General features: G+C 44.5%; 1 protein-coding gene across 4 annotated transcripts in view; it reads left to right on the top strand.

Annotated features, from left to right (window-relative positions):
* EMB1345 (Transducin/WD40 repeat-like superfamily protein) overlaps positions 1-15,865 on the top strand; it is a 91,313-nt gene that overhangs the window by 25,192 nt on the left and 50,256 nt on the right. The gene's annotated exons all lie outside the window — the stretch shown is intronic.

Genomic DNA, 15,865 nt, shown 5'->3' with positions numbered 1-15,865 from the left:
TTTTACCTTGACCAAGAGGCTGGAGCAAAACGATGATATGATGAATGCTGAAAACTGTATGGATGTAGAAAACGTAAGGTTTACTGATGGCTGAATGCTGAGAACCGCTGCATTTGCTGATGGAGGGCTGAATGCACAAGCGTTGATGCTCCTCTTGTTGTAGGATGACACGCTTCTCCAAAACGCATGGGACTGAAGTGGATGCAAGGCTGAATATGATGCGCCTGAATGCTCTTTGCTGAATATGAATGAATGAATGAATGATTATGCAAGGGCTCTTTTTATATGGGTTGTATGAGCCATTCGACTGGCTAACAGAGCTGGCTGATTGCTCATGTCCATAAATAATGCATAAATGATGTGAAAAATGTTGAAAATGATGGGAAAAATCCTAGAAAAATCCTATTAAATATCCTGATAAATACTGGATGATTCCTCCAATGGTCTAGATGCTATGCATGAATGATGTGCAATATGCAGGATGCTTTCTGATGCAAACCCTAAGGTTTCTACTGACTGTATATGCATGAATTTATCTCTTTAAGTGGGTTAAGGGACTTAGACTGATTGACTGACTTGCTATAGTTGAGAATGACCTACGTAGCTCATGCTTGACTTATCTTGGACTGAGGATTACAATGGGGTCACGGCGTACGACAAATATCATCCTAAATGGAACTAATATTGTACAAATGCTGCACTGCTAATGATGAGCTTGTTTGTCACCATGCACTACAGTGCAGAGTGCATGTGACATTTCCTCCTGCTTAGCTTGGCGGCAAGTTCATGGCTTCCAAGTAGTCCGCCAACAACTAGGGGTACTCTTGAAAGAATTCCTTGTCTAGCCATATGGCTTCGTGGGTGCCTCGATCTCGGAATTTCGTATGGAACTGATGTATCCGTCGATTGGAACCATGCTTCCAACAATGAAGAAGGATCTGCTTGGGCTCGATGACTTCTACTTCGTCTCTCACGTCTGGTTGCTGTTCATTTGAAACATCAAACACTTTTGGTGCAACATATGGTTTTAGCCAAGAAACATGGAAAACATCATGCATTGTCCAACTGGTAGGCATTTTTAATTTCATGGAGACATCACTTAACTTCTTAACCATTGGGAAAGGTCCAAAACTAGAGAATGAAAGCTTGGGACAACATTTGTCCACTTGTTTCAATCTTTATTTCATGATACGCAGATAGACCCAATCTCCTTTCTTGAAGTGGACATCTCGTCTAGACTTATTCGCCTGTCTGCTATATGCTTCCTGTGCTTTGGTCAAGCGGTCCTTGAGTGACTCAATGATCTCGGAAAATGCTTCCGTGGTTTTATTAGCCTCTAGAGATGGAGACACCAATCTTGTCAAAAGAGAAGAGAAATGGCGACCAAAGGCTGCTTTATACGGAGTTCGTCCGACACTGGATGAATGAGTGTCGTTCAAGATAGCTTGGACCAATGGAAGATAATGTTCCCATTTGGACTGCTGGTCATGAATATGACTTGAGAACATCAAAGTCCAACTGGTTATAAATTTCTGTTTGGCCATCTGTCTGCGGATGGAATGCACTAGACAACTGCAACTTAGCTCCGAAGTTTTCAAATAATGCCCTCCAGAAATGCAAGGTAAACTTGGAATCTCTATCGGATGTAATGGTGCTAGGCAAACCACAAATTGGGTACCAATGCTTGAGAAACAAACGGGCTACGTCCTCGGCTGTGGCCGTATGTTTGCATGGGATGAGCATGCAGAATTTACTAAAGTGATCCACAATGGTGAAACACTGAGTGTTACGGGATCCGGTGGATGCTAGTAGCGGCCCTACAAAGTCCATAGATATGCCAATGAAAGGTCCGTCGGGAATGGGCAAAGGTTGAAGTAAACCAGCCTTCTTTGTATGTGGAACCTTTACTTTTTGACAAATCTTACAGACTTGAACGTTGATCCTGCGTTGGGCTTCCTCATAGTCCTGTCTTTCTGCTTTTTCTTGTTGCTTTCGAGCTTCTGCTTCTGCTTTTTCTTCTCTCCTTCGGGCCTCGTCTTCTCTCCTTTGTTGTTCCATCTGAAAGAAGAGGGAGATGTAGTTGGGGACTGTTGGAGGCGGAGGAGGACATGCTGCTGCTGCTGCTGCTGCCTTCAAGAGTTGGAGACGCTCCATGAGCAGCTGGTTCTGAGCTCTAAGAAGAGCTATGGTGTCTGCTGTAGTCGGAAGAGCAAGGTCTCCTTCGGGGGAGACTTCTTTCGGCTGATGGGTACTCTCCTCTGTAGACATGATGTTGAAGTCGGTGGTTGTGTTGGAACGCAATCTAACCATCCAAGGATGCCCTCACGCTAGGATACGGTGTGTGGGGACAATCTGAATCTGATACCAATGTAACATGTAGCGGAAAGTATTCGTATTGGAGGATCCTGTCACACAAATGCTCACACCGTCTTTTGTATCCTGAGTTTCGTGAGTTTAGCAATCCACTTTAAGACTTGAAACTTTAGAGAGATATGAGAACTGTACACCGTATGGGGTCCCGAATTACCCACTGAAGGGCTCCCTATCCCGTTACCGAGATAGAATTTGCTTTATTATCTTTAAAGAGACTGACGATAAACCAAATGCAAGACCTCTGAAGACCAAGTGTTGGGCTGAATTGTACACTGCTATAGAAACACCAAAGATGTCCAATCTCGAGCCTATGCACTCTTCCCAATGGTATGAGGGAGGGATGCAAAGCTAGGGTTGAGAGATGGGCTGTTTGGGACTGTTCTAGACTGAGTATGAATGCTGTAAATGAATATGAATGCTGCGTTTTACCTTCACTAGTAGGCTGGAGCAAAACGATGATATGATGAATGCTGAAAACTATATGGATGCAGAAAACGCAAGGTTTATTGATGGCTGAATGCTGAGAACTGCTGCGTTTGCTGATGGAGGGCTGAATGCACAAGCGTTGATGCTCCTCTTGTTGTAGGATGACACGCTTCTCCAAAACGCATGGGACTGAAGTGGATGCAAGGCTGAATATGATGCACTTGAATGCTCTTTGTTGCTGAATATGAATGAATGAATGAATGATTATGCAAGGGCTCTATTTATATGGGTTGCATGAGCCAGTCGGCTGGCTACAGAGCTGGCCAACTGCTCATGTCCATAAATAATGCATAAATGATGTGAAAAATGCTGAAAATGATGGGAAAAATCCCAGAAAAATCCTAGTAAATATCTTGATAAATACTGGATGATATCTGGGGTTCTTGCAATGGTCTAGATGCTATGCATGAATGATGTGCAATATGCAGGATGCTTTCTGATGCAAACCCTAAGGTTTCTACTGACTGTATATGCATAAATGCGTCTCTTTAAGTGGGTTAAGGAACTTAGACCGACCGACTGACTTGCTATGGCTGAGAATGACCTACGTAGCTCGTGCCTGACTTATCTTGGATTGAGGATTACAATGGGGTCACGACGTACGACAAATATCATCCTAAATGGAACTAATACTGTACAAATGCTGCATTGTTGATGATGAGCCAGTTTGTCACCATGCACTACAGTGCAGAGTGCATGTGACATCTAGGCCCATGCCATTCATGTGTCCACTCAGTTGTCACATTGGAATGCTGAAGGTAGAGCTCTCTATGCCTAGATGCAGGCAAAAAGGGATGGTCCTTCGCCATAGTTCTCTCACAAAAGGCGGGAGATGAAGAGGAAGCTAAAATGTACAACCAATCTTATCTAGCAAGCATACATCAAACATGCAAGATTCAATAGCATACATGCAAGCAAGAAGAGGGAAGAGGAGAGCTCACAAGTATTCTATTGCATGGGAATGATTGTGTATTGCTTATTGTAAAAAATGACTTACATACACGTGATTATTTTTCGTACTCGGCCGGCCAAACTTAAAAATGGTTCAGACTCTATTACAATTTACTAGTCTTAAGCAAGCATGTACATGGAGTCGGTAGACTTTCCCTATTTGACATTAAGCACAAGGTAAGGCTGCTTTATATGTGCATTACAAAGGATAAGTTCTCGTCTGAGCAGGTAAGGTGTTGAGATATCGAGCTCAACTAGTGCTACGGTGGACATTGATGACCCGCCTCGGTGATAGCTTCTGCACTTATGTCACTGGCATGGTTGGTGCGATTATGCTTGATATGCTGCGAGTGGATGACAGGCTGTGTGACAGCCACTTTGGAGTACTAGAGTTATGACATAGTTATAGCGCCAGCTCATATAGTTGGGTTTACACTATAGACCGACTAGTTTGTATGTTGTTGTAGGAGAGTGCTTTTCCTTTATGTATGTTCTCTTATCTTTTAGTTATATGGTTTTAGAGAAGAGAAGAAGATAGAAGAAAATTCAGCTATCCATCTCTCTCTTGTGTCTTGCACTCTTTTGTGTGTGTGTGTGTGTGTGTGTGTGTTTACTTTCAAGAAACTCAAGCTCTCTCTCCCCCACATTCTGTTTATGGTATCAGAGCTCCGGTTCGTGTGAGAGCTAAGGAGGCAAGCAAGAGGCAAGAACAAGCAAGCAAGGAAGCGGTACACGGATAAGACCATCATCATTTCTTGTCCTTCTTGGTTTAGGTACAACACCCCGTTGGTAGCTCCAAGAGCTACACATCTCCAATTGAAGAGCTGTCTTCGCATGCTTGGAGGTGCTTGAAGGTCTTAATCTTTGCATCCTAAAAGACGCTTAAAGGTTTAGCTGTGTTTCCGTCGGCAAGCTTGACCATGAGGCTCGTGCCCATGGGTGTTGGGCTTTCCTAGGCCTCCCAGAAATCCTTTGTGATTTTGTTGACACTAGCACCACCATCCAACATTGCGGAGACCGTCGCTCCTTTATAAACGACAGGTAACATGACAATCATTTCATCGCTTTCGAAATAGAGTTCCAGCTTGTTCATGGACACTCTTGGCTGTCCTTTTGTCTTTTGTCTTGGGTATGGAAGGAGAGTGCCTTCAGGATCAAGTGTGTGAGCTCTTAGATTCCAAGTCATCCAGTCTGATAAGTCTCTCCAAAGTTGAGTATTTCCTTGTAAAAGAGATTTTATTGGGACTTGGACTTCCAAAGATAAGAAGGCTGTGAGGCTTGCTATGTCCCTTGTGCAATATTCACGCTCACTTGGCTTGTACTCACTCGGAGGTGGGCGTGGACTTGTCAATGTTGGGGATGTGCATTAATCTTTCCCTAGGGAGCGGTGCCTCTGGTTGGGACGAAATGAAGTCGTCACCTATCACATTAGAGAAATTATTATGGTGACTATGATGACCCATGGAAGTCCAACGTGGTGATGACACAGGGGGCATTTGCAAGATTGTTGAGCCACTATAATTTATGTGTTTGTAGAATTATCTTTCTCTCCAATGAGGAATTAAGGCTATTGGAGATAAAAGAAAAGAACATTAGGGTCAGGCTTAACCCTAGTGTTGCAGGATATTTGTGCTGGTTGCCTTTTCGGGGGACTTAAACATCATCTCTAACTTGAAGCGTGCTCTTTGAAGGAACTTGGGTACCCATCTTGCAAGAGCCATGGTTGGCTTTGGATCTTGACTACTACTTGAACTCTTGGGGAGTTGCCTTTTGTCATTACCGGTTGATGATGAGATGATAGCTTGAATGGCTTTCTGTTGGGAATTCAAGGTTGTCAATCAGAGCACTCCCTACTAAGTCTTTCACTGCATCTAGCAATGCGGAATCTGGTTGGATTGGTTCTAGAGAGAGAGAGGCTCTAGAACTGGCTCTTTTTGCAGCTTCTTGAGAATGGTCATGGGTCCAGCTATGACCTTTGGTATGCTCTGAGGTTACCTTATTGGTTCTATGATTGACTCTGGAATAGGGTTTGGGATACGCTCAGGTGGGGTCGGTGGTTCATACTCAACCTCTTACTCAAGTACTGGCTCTAGTTCAGCGTGCACCTTCCTTAGAAGCGCTTGGGCTTGTTTCATTTGCTCCTTCAACAGGAGGTTGGGGTACTCTTTGAGTTTCTTTGGAAGGTTTGCATAGTCAATGGGTTTCTTCTCTTTGGGAAGAGCTGGTTTATTGTCCCTTGTCTTTGTGCAAGAGAGGCAGCTTCGGAGCTATTGTCCAAACCACTTTCAATGGGCACGACATCGTTGCCCTTGACAATTGATCGTGCATTATGTTTCTGCGTGCTGTTTGAGGTTTTCTTCTTTTGGACATGTGATTCTGGTCCTTTAGCCTTTTCAGGGGCTGTTGTAGCCTTTGGGCTTGCACTTCAGGCTCTTTGGCTGTTGGCTTCGAGGTTGAAGCCTGAGCTTTCTGCTTCTAAGGTCTTGGCAACTGTCCTCGTCTTTGGGGCCTTGTGATGGCATTAAGAGCATGTTTGAATCTACACTTTTAACATGTGCCTTTGTATGAAATAACATTGGGGTTTGGTCATAGTCACAAGAAAACATTTCGTGTGTTTCGTTGTTTCAAAAGTTTTCGTCTCGTCTTTTCGGAAGAAATGGATAGGTTTTGAAGTGACACTTGTTATATAAGCATGTTGGTTATTGATACACGTCACATTTAAGTCTATAAAATAGAAAGCGAAGCATTTAGGACACATTGTTCACAAAATGTGCAATCGATATATTTTATGCTAGAAGTCCCATACTTGCTAATCCTCCCAAATGTCATGTAAATTAGGGGATTTGTGGGAAGCATGATGGAGGAGTTGGGATTTGTAATAGAGGGGAAAATTTTGGGAAAAGTAAGAAATTGGGCTCCTAGTGAAAGATTTCAATAATTGGGTGTGCATATATCTACATCTATGTGTATATATGTATGTGTATGCAAGCTCCAAAACTAAGGTTTGGAAAAAGAAAAACCTTTAATTTTTTTTTTCAATAATTGGGTGTGCAAATATCTACATCTATGTATATATATATGTATGTGTATGCAAGCTCCAAACCTAAGATTTGGGAGAAGAAAAACCTAAAAAACCCCCCCCTAAAAAATGACCTTTGGGTGAAACATCATTTCGACCAAGAGTTTGTGTTGTTTCAAAACGTTTTGTCTTGTTTTGAAGAGACAACGTTTTCATGTGACTATGGGTTTGGCACTGGCAATAAGCACAATACTATTGCTGTCCGGGCCTCAGCAATGGACACTCTGTGCTTGTATGGTTGCGGCAATAAATTGCACTCCACAGCATATCTCTCCGTGGAAATAAATGTGGGTGTGAAATGGTTGGGGTTGGTCTTGAGGTTGCTCTTGGGCTTGGCTTGCCATTTCCGGCCTAATCAGTTGAGCAGATTTTTTGCTAACTCGTCCATGCTCATGTCCTTGACTTGGACTCTAGCTGGTGTTGGTTGGGCTCCCTCGGCTGATGAGGCTTTGGATGATGTATACCCTATCTCTTGGTTTGGGTGGACGACTTCTACAAACTTGTATTGCAGATTGTCTACGAGGTCTATTGCAAGGTTGGATCAAAACGTACGTACGGATCCAATCCGTACCGTACATCCGTACCGTACGGGGATCCGTACGTACGGATTGATCCGTACGCCGTTTTTTTTTTTTTTTTTTTTTTTTTTTTTTTGGGGTTGCTTTGCTCTGCTTTGCTTGCCTGCAAGATAACCGTTCGCTTGCTATAAACTTTTTTTTTTTTGGGTTTCGCCTGCGATAGCGTCTGGACTCCGTACGGCGCACACCTTCCGGTAAGGGCCTCTACAGTCGCACTCTCTCTCTCTCTCTCTCTCTCTCTCTCTCTCTCTCTCTTCGCTACTGTTGCCTCTTTCCCGTCGCCGCCGCCTTCCTTTCGCTTCGCCTCTTTCCCGGTGCGTTCCCCACCCACCCTTGCTCAGGCCCCCAAGGCAGCAACATAACTCTCTCTCTCTCTCTCTCTCTCTCTCTCTCATAGCCTTAGCCCACCCTCTGTGGACCGTGCATAGAGCTCTCAGCCTCTCTCTCCTTCAAGTGTCTCTCTCTCTCTCTCTCTCTCTCTCTCTCTCTCTCTCTCTCAGAGCTGAGCTGCCCACTAAATATTATGCATTGCATGATTGCTGAATCTTGATTGAAATTGTATGGCATTGTGCATTGAATTTGTCAGAGTAATCATGCATTGACTTGTGATTCTAATTTCTCACTTTTGAATTAGTAGGTTTTTGACCTTGTTGTGTCTCTATTTCGAAAGTTTTATATGTCAATGTGGACATGGATTGAAATTTTATGTAGGTGGCTGAAATTTCTGAGATTTTATGTATTTTTACCAATGGTACGTATTTTTACGTACCTTAAAATTTTTTTCCGTACCAAACAACGTACAGTACGTACGGATCCGTACAGTACATAACGTTTGGAACCACCTTGGTCTATTGCCTTGTAGCAACACTCATTAGATGTAATGTCTAGATCTATAGAGATGGCCATGAAGTCTCTTGCTCTCGAGACCGATCATAAATCGATCAAGGAGCGATAAGTCATCTAGTCTCTTGTGAGGGCTGCATCCCATGTGGTGATACTTGGTTCTAGCAATATAGTCCCGCATTGTTTCACTGTCCTCTTGTTTAAGGTTATAGATTTGTGTGATGGGGTTCCATTTGGCTCCACTCGGTCAGAATCCTACAGTGAATGTGACCTCATAGGTGGCCTTTTTATGTGGGTTTAGAGACCTAAACCACAATGAATCTGTATCTCAATATCTCGTAGGTGGCCTTTTCATGCGGCTTTAGAAACCTAAACAAGTGGCCTTCTTTTCCTTCAAGGTAAAGTCCATATGAACAAATCTTGGTGGGATTATTAATCCTTCCCATGGCCTCGCAAATTTGATCAAACTTCTCTAGATATTGAATGGAAACATGCCATGAGGATTGCCACCAATCAGTTGAGAGTGTTGTCACGTCGCCTTTGGATTGAGAAGATAGGGAGAGCAGAGGACATCTCACAAGATCGATGGATATGCAAGCTATGTAGTGAATCTTTGAACAAACCATAAATAGGTGAATCTTGATAACGAAGCCTTCTTGGACCTAAAGCATGCAACTTCTAGAATCTAGGAGTTGCTATTTTTGACAGTGATGGAAATTCTGAGCGCGTCAAAACCTCCGGATTTTCACAAGGATCAAGGGTTACTAAAGCATCTTTGTCGAATTCTTTACAAGTTCAGATATTTTTAGCATAGAAGATTATGGAAGAATCACCTCTTAAATTAATACATGTGGCAACTAGAATGGGACATGTGGCATCTAGAATGAGACAAGTGTCCTTACACTTGTCATTTCACTTTACACTTGTCAAGTTAGCTTAACACTTGTCAATTAAAGTAGCCACTTGTCATTTGGAGCTTACTCTTTTCATTCTAGAGCGCCTCAAACCTATAAATTGTAGCACTCCCTCTTCATTTGGAGAACACACTTCTCATCTATTGTAAAGATTTAGGCACTTTGTGCCTGTGGCTTGATTCAATAAATTCCTGCTAAGGGGGAGGGGCCTGTTCCCCTCTTAGTGAGGTCTCGTTTCTCTTTTCTCCGAATCCTACTTTCTTTCATTATTTGTGATTGTTGAATAAGTGGTCTTTTCCAGACTATGAGAAGCTTCAAAGGTACAAAGAGCTCTAAGCAAATCTAGAGACTCTAAGCAAATCCAGAGATTCAAGATTTGATGGAGAGAAGAGCTAAAGCTAGAGCTGAAGCTAAAGTCTTTGAAGACTTTCTTACTGAGAAGGCTACTGCGATTGATGGTGTTGCTGCAGTGAAAGCCTACCTCAACATGAAAGGAGTCTGTACTTCAAAAAAGTCAAAGACCATGAAATTTACTTCACCCATCATCATCATTAGAGGTAGTCAAGCTGTAACCTCGAAGTCCCACCATACCCAAGCGGCCTCATCGTGTCCTGAAAATCTTCATAGGGACAAGGAGAAAGCCAAAGAACCACAAATGTCCATGGTGGCTGGTTCGCCTAAGGTTGTTATGGCGAAAGGAGTAGCTTTTAATGAAGTAAATTCACAAGAAGCTGCCAAGCGGGAGTTCAAGCTTGGAGAAAAGAGCGTCAAGCTTGATGCTTTTTAGGGTAAGAGAGATTCTCAAAAAGCTGTTTCTTTCATTAGGCAATTCGATGTTACTTTTGGTGGTGAAGATTATTTAGAAAAGTCCAAGATCAAGATGGCGAGAATGCACTTGAAGGATGCTGCCTTGAATTGGTGGCTCAAGATTGTCCATGAAGAGAAGAACCGAAGACATGGAAGGACTTCGAGGAGATGTTCAATAAGAAGTTTTTGCCTTCATCCTTTGAAGCTGATATGCAATAGGAATGGGATGAATTGAAGTAGAAGCAAGGGGAGAATGTTGAAACTTATATCAATAAGTTTGCTACAACCTCTCTCAAAGCAATGAAATTCCCTCAAATATGGAGATGAGGATGTTTATCCATGGCTTACATCCAACGCTTATCCAAAGTGTTCAGTAGGATAGACTTGAAGAGTGGCTATCATCAAATACGGATTGCTCCAGAGGATATGCACAAAACAATGTTTAGGACTACCTCTGGGCTATACGAGTTTCTTCTGTTACCCTTTGGCCTCACCAATGCCCCTTGCCACATTTTACAGGATGATGCTGTCCCACAGTCTCTTCTAGAAATCTGAAAGGAAATGTTGTGAGAGGCCCTGAGAATGCCAATGTGCTGTTGTTTTTGCTGGTGTGCCGTCTATCTCAGGCATCTGGATCTTGCGGCCTAGCCGCGCAGTATATGCAAAGAAGGGGGCATCCATAGTCTCCTCCCGATCCGCTGGATCATGCCAAGTCCACTCTCTCGGGTCCCACTGAAGGTGTGTGAGAGGTCGGCACTCTCATATCCATAGCCACCATAATCTCTCCCTGGCCACCTTGGCTGGTGCTGGATCAATGTGCCATTCTTATTCCCGTGCCCGAAAACCAATCATCCTCACCCTTTGCAAGGTGCAGCCACTAAAATCCTCCAAGGGACGCTCTGATCTCTCTAGTCTGCCATGGGATCCAATAGTGAAAGTGAGCATACCACTGTCCTCATTTGCTTTGTGGACCGCCACGAGGATATCGTGTTTCGTAAACACACTTAGCCACACTGGGGGAGTCGGGTCTTGGGGAGTCAGCCACTCTAGAGGGATTGCTCAGTCGATGTCGATGCTGAGCCTATCTCTACCCCGGATCCCTGCCAGGCCTCTCTCCTGCATCTCCGGGGATAACTATCTGTGGGCGATCCAATCTACAAGAGACTTGGTTGGTCTCATGCTCAAGGCGCCCCAAGAAACATGCGGTTGGCCCCCTAGTATGTGGCCACTAGGTAAACGGATCAGGGGTTCCAAACCAAAGGTTGCTGAAGCCGCTCGTCTGAGGCAACTGGAGCTATCTATCTGAGGGCAGGCCTAAGGTGTTCCCAAGCACGAAGTAAACTGGCTACAAATCTGTCCGCAAAAGCCAGGCTAAAACCACGTGCTCGCATCCCTGTGAAGATCCATCTGGTACTCTGCGGCCAAGGGCCCCCAAGACTTGGAGTGCGGGCTGAAATCTGGGCCAATAGGAAATCCTTCCAAGATCACCAATCACCATTGGGAAGGAGGCCTCTAACAATCAGCTTGCCAAACAGGGCACGTCTCTGAATAGCGAGGTCGATGAGGCATAGCCCCCCATTGCGATGTGGTTGAATAATCACTCTCCATGCCACCTTGGCCCTGGCTGGCCTCCCATCACTTCCGGCCCATAAGAAGTTCCGGATCAATCGCCGTACCTGGCCAATACATGCCCGAGAAAAAGTCCAGCACGAAGTGATGTACCACATGGTGGCAAGAAGTACCTGGTTCGCCACCACCACCTTGCTTGCTAGGGAGAGTCTTGCTGAGCTCCAATATAGAAGCTTCTTTCAAATACTCGAAGAAGTGGGGCAAGCTGCTGCCCGGGAGAGATATCAATGCCAACCTGGCAATCGAGATATCAAAGTTGAGTGCCCCTCTGGATCCACTGGAAATCCTCAATTGGTCGCCTAGTCGCGGTAGGTGCCGAGCCTACCCAAAAACCACACGACTTGTGCCAGTTGATCTATGCTCCTGATGCACGGCGTAAAACCTCGATCGCCTCTGCAAATCTCTGTAGATTCCCCACATCTCCTGCAAGGAAAGCTGCTATGTCATCCGCAAACTCTAAGTCCAACAGCTCCTCTTGCGTGCGGAGGTGAAGACACAATCCTTGAAGCCCGGTCTCGTAGGCAGAGATAACTTCTCATGGCCTAGGCAACGAATAGGAAGGGGTAAGGTGCCAAAGCCTCAAGGACAGCCCTGTCTAATCGAGTGGGAGAGGGGGAATCTGTCGCCACGGGCTCCTTGAATGAGAACCTGGCTGTGTGAGGCTGAGTAAAGTCTTGAGACTCCAGGAATCCACTCAATGGGGAATCCCATCCAGCTCATAGTGCTCTCCAGAAAGCTCCAATCCACCCTATCATAAGCTTTCTCAAAGTCTAGGAGCCGCATCCTGGCCGAAGTCGTCGCCTCCCAGAAGGTAAAGATGTTGTCCAGAATGCTCCGATCCTGAACAAAGGCGGTCTGAGTGTCGTGGATCAAGTTTGGGAGAAAAGGTTGAAGTCTCCTGCTGATGGACTTGGCCAAGATCTTATAGGCTGTCCCTAGAAGAGTGATGGGTCTCCACTGTCGGATCTCCAATCTATCACCACCCTCCTTGGTGATGAAGTGAATCAAGCCCTTTGAGAGCCTATCTGGCGTGGCACCTGTGATCATAATCTCATTGAAGGTAGCTCAAAGGCCACCTTCCATGAGGTCCCAATGGCGAAGAGAGAAGTAGACTGGAAGCTTGTCCGCTTCGCTCGTGTGAAGTGCCGTCAATGCCTCCGCCAACTCCCCAGCAGTAAATGGTGTCAGCATGAATTGTGATTTGTATATCTTTTGTGAGTAGCTAATTAAGCAAGAATGCTCATTTGTATTTACGGGTGGCCATTGGCCAGAATGCCCAAAGTTTTCAGCCGGACGGTCATAGACCAGATGCCGAGATGATTGGTTTAGCACTCGGGTGGTCAAATTGACTAGAATGCCTAGATGAGTGGTTTCGAAGGCAAAACGAGATGCTCAAATCATTTGAAGAAACCATGAATTGGTGAATCTTTACAACGAAGCCTTCTTGGACCTAAAGCATGCAACTCCTAGAATCTAGGAGAGTTGCTATTTTTGGTAGAGTCTGATGGAAGTTCTGTTCGCGTCAAAACCTGCGGATTTTGGCAAGGACCAAGAGTTACGAAAGCATCTTTGTCAAATTCTTTACAAGTTGAGATATTTTTAGCATAGAAGGTAATGTAAGAATCACCTCTTAAATTAAGACACGGGGCATCTAGAATGGGACGTGGCATCTAGAACGAGACAAGTGTCCTTACACTTGTCATTTCACCTTACACTTGCCAATTTAGCTTAACACTTGTCAATTTAAGTAGCCACTTGTCATTTGGAGCTTTTTTTTTCCATTCTAGAGTATTGAAGCCTCAAACCTATAAATTGGAGCACTCCCTCTTCATTTGGAGAACACACTTCTCATCTATTATAAAGATTCAAGCATTTTTTGCTTGTGGTTTGATTCAATAAATTCTTGCAAAGGGGGAGGGGCATGTTCCCCTCTTAGTGAGGTCTCATTTCTCTTTTTTTTTAATCCTACTTTCTTTCATTATTTGTGATTGTTGATTAAGTGGGTTTGTTACAAATAGTTCATCAATTTTGTCACTTTCACGTGCCCTGCGTTACACATTACAGAGATGAGAGATGTCTTAGACTATGTCTACTAGAGCTAAGACATGATAGAGACAGACTTATGCTTGTTAGACATCATCCCCTTCCTGCTGGCTTCCTATTTGGTGTCCTATTTTAGCCTCTAGGGCTGACCATGTTAGTCTGAGGAGCTGGTCACCAATCACATATATTTTCCCATATTTTTTCCCATTTTATGGAGTCCTGGGTATTTTCCCAGTCGTGTAGGTATTTTAGCTCCAGTCGGCTGCCTTCATGTAGAGGGATATATAGCCGGCATGCCTCCCTCATATTTCACTGCTTAGCGTTGCTTGTCTAGCTTGTCTAGCTGCAGTCCCTCACTTACGAGGTTCTCCCCTCTTGCTTGGGATATGTATTCCTTTTGGTGATGATATTGAGAGCAGGTTCTCACCTGTGTTTCCTCTCCATCTCTCTCTCTCACTCTCTCTCCTGTGTTTCCACTTTCCCTTCTTTCACTGCACATTCTATCATGGTGTTAGAGCGCCGGTGATTGTCAGCGTTGGATGCTCCCTCCTCTACCACTTCAGATCTGCGTTATTCTACCCATGGACAGATCTGCGTTTTTCTACCCATGGACAGATCTGCGTTTTTTCACCAAATGAAGCTTGCATTTCAGATTTTCAAGGGCTGATTCATCCCTCTTTCAGTGGGCTGCAGTTCCTCCTCTTCAGGGTGTTAGTCTTTAGCCTTTAGGCAGGCTGACAGGGGTGTTTTTTTTGGACAGCATACCTGTCCTTCTTGGCGGCACCTTCCAAGGTTCTCAGGCGTTTTTTTTTCAGGTCTGGACAGCAACATAGTTGTCCCAAACAGGCTGCGCTTTCCCTAGCCCTGATCTTGGAGCTCTCTGGGCTTCCTTTTGCCTGTCCCTTCTGGTTATCTTGTGCCATCCCTCCCTCCCTCCCTCCCCCCCCCCCTTGATTGTTCTCTGCAGCAGTTTTGGTACTTGAGGAGAATTCTGAATTTCAGATTTCAGTCAGTGTTTTGCTGATTTTGGAGCATCTGTACCTGTGTTTTTCCTGGCCTCGGTTTCTACATGTTCCTTGCCTTTGTGTTGGCAGTGGAATGATATTTTTGCTGGATAGCAGTGTTTTGGCTGTGTTTTTGCTTCCCATAGGAGTTTTCTACACTCAGAGGGGGCCTTTCTCCTGCTACTTCACTTGAGGATCAGTTTCGGGAGCTGTGTTGTATATGTGGAGACTTTCTTCCTCGACAGGAGTTTATAGTTATTTGGAGGAGAGCAGTGATCTTTTCAGAGATCCTGTGAGTTTGAGCAGATGGACCCCATCTTTTCTACAGAGTCTTTACATCTTGTGATGCCGACTTTTTCAGAGGATGCTTCTGTACAACATTTGGCTACTCTTTGTACAGAGTTGGAGCAGATTGACTCTTACTTTTAAGGGTTGCAGTGAGGAGCAGTTTGCTTCTCCCAGGATTGATTATATACAGGATCTGATCTTGGTTGGTTATGAGGTTTTTCATACCATCTCCAGGCTGGATACATGACATTCGACTTCGGGGAGTGTTCTTACACTTGGGTTTGGAACCATTATTTGAAGCAGCATGTCGTAGCCTACTTGGTTGTTTTCTTCCAGAGGAGCGGCGTACCTGGCAGCTTGTTCTGTTACTTTTGTAGCTAGGTTGCTGAGGAGATTGCTTGTGGAGCTTTCTTGGTACCTGTTTCTGCAGTCTTTCATCTTTGATCGAGGACGGCGTCTTTGGCTTCTTGGAGTTCGCTCAGCATCCGGTGCTGAGAGGGGGTGTTAGACATCATCCCCTTCTTGTTGGCTTCCTATTTGGTGTCCTATTTTAGCCTCTAGGGCTGACCATGTTAGTCTGAGAGACTGGTCACCCCTCACATATATTTTCCCATATTTTTTTCCATTTTATGGAGTCATGGGTATTTTCCCAGTTGTGTAGGTATTTTAGCTCTAGTCGGCTGCCTTCATGTAGCGGTATATATAGCCAGCATGCCTCCCTCATATTTCATTGCTTAGCATTGCTTGTCTAGCTTGTCTAGCTACAGTACCTCACTTATGGAGGTTCTCCCCTCTTGCTCGGGACATGTATTCCTTTTGGTGATGATATTGAGAGCAGGTTCTCACTTGTGTTTCCTCTCCATCTCTCTC

The sequence above is a fragment of the Cibotium barometz genome, chromosome 19 (assembly GCF_041138505.1).
Source record: "Cibotium barometz isolate CiBa-2024 chromosome 19, ASM4113850v1, whole genome shotgun sequence".
Classification (NCBI taxonomy): domain Eukaryota; kingdom Viridiplantae; phylum Streptophyta; class Polypodiopsida; order Cyatheales; family Cibotiaceae; genus Cibotium; species Cibotium barometz.
Note: the sequence above shows the minus strand (reverse complement) of the source record. Positions and strands in the feature narration are given on the sequence as shown.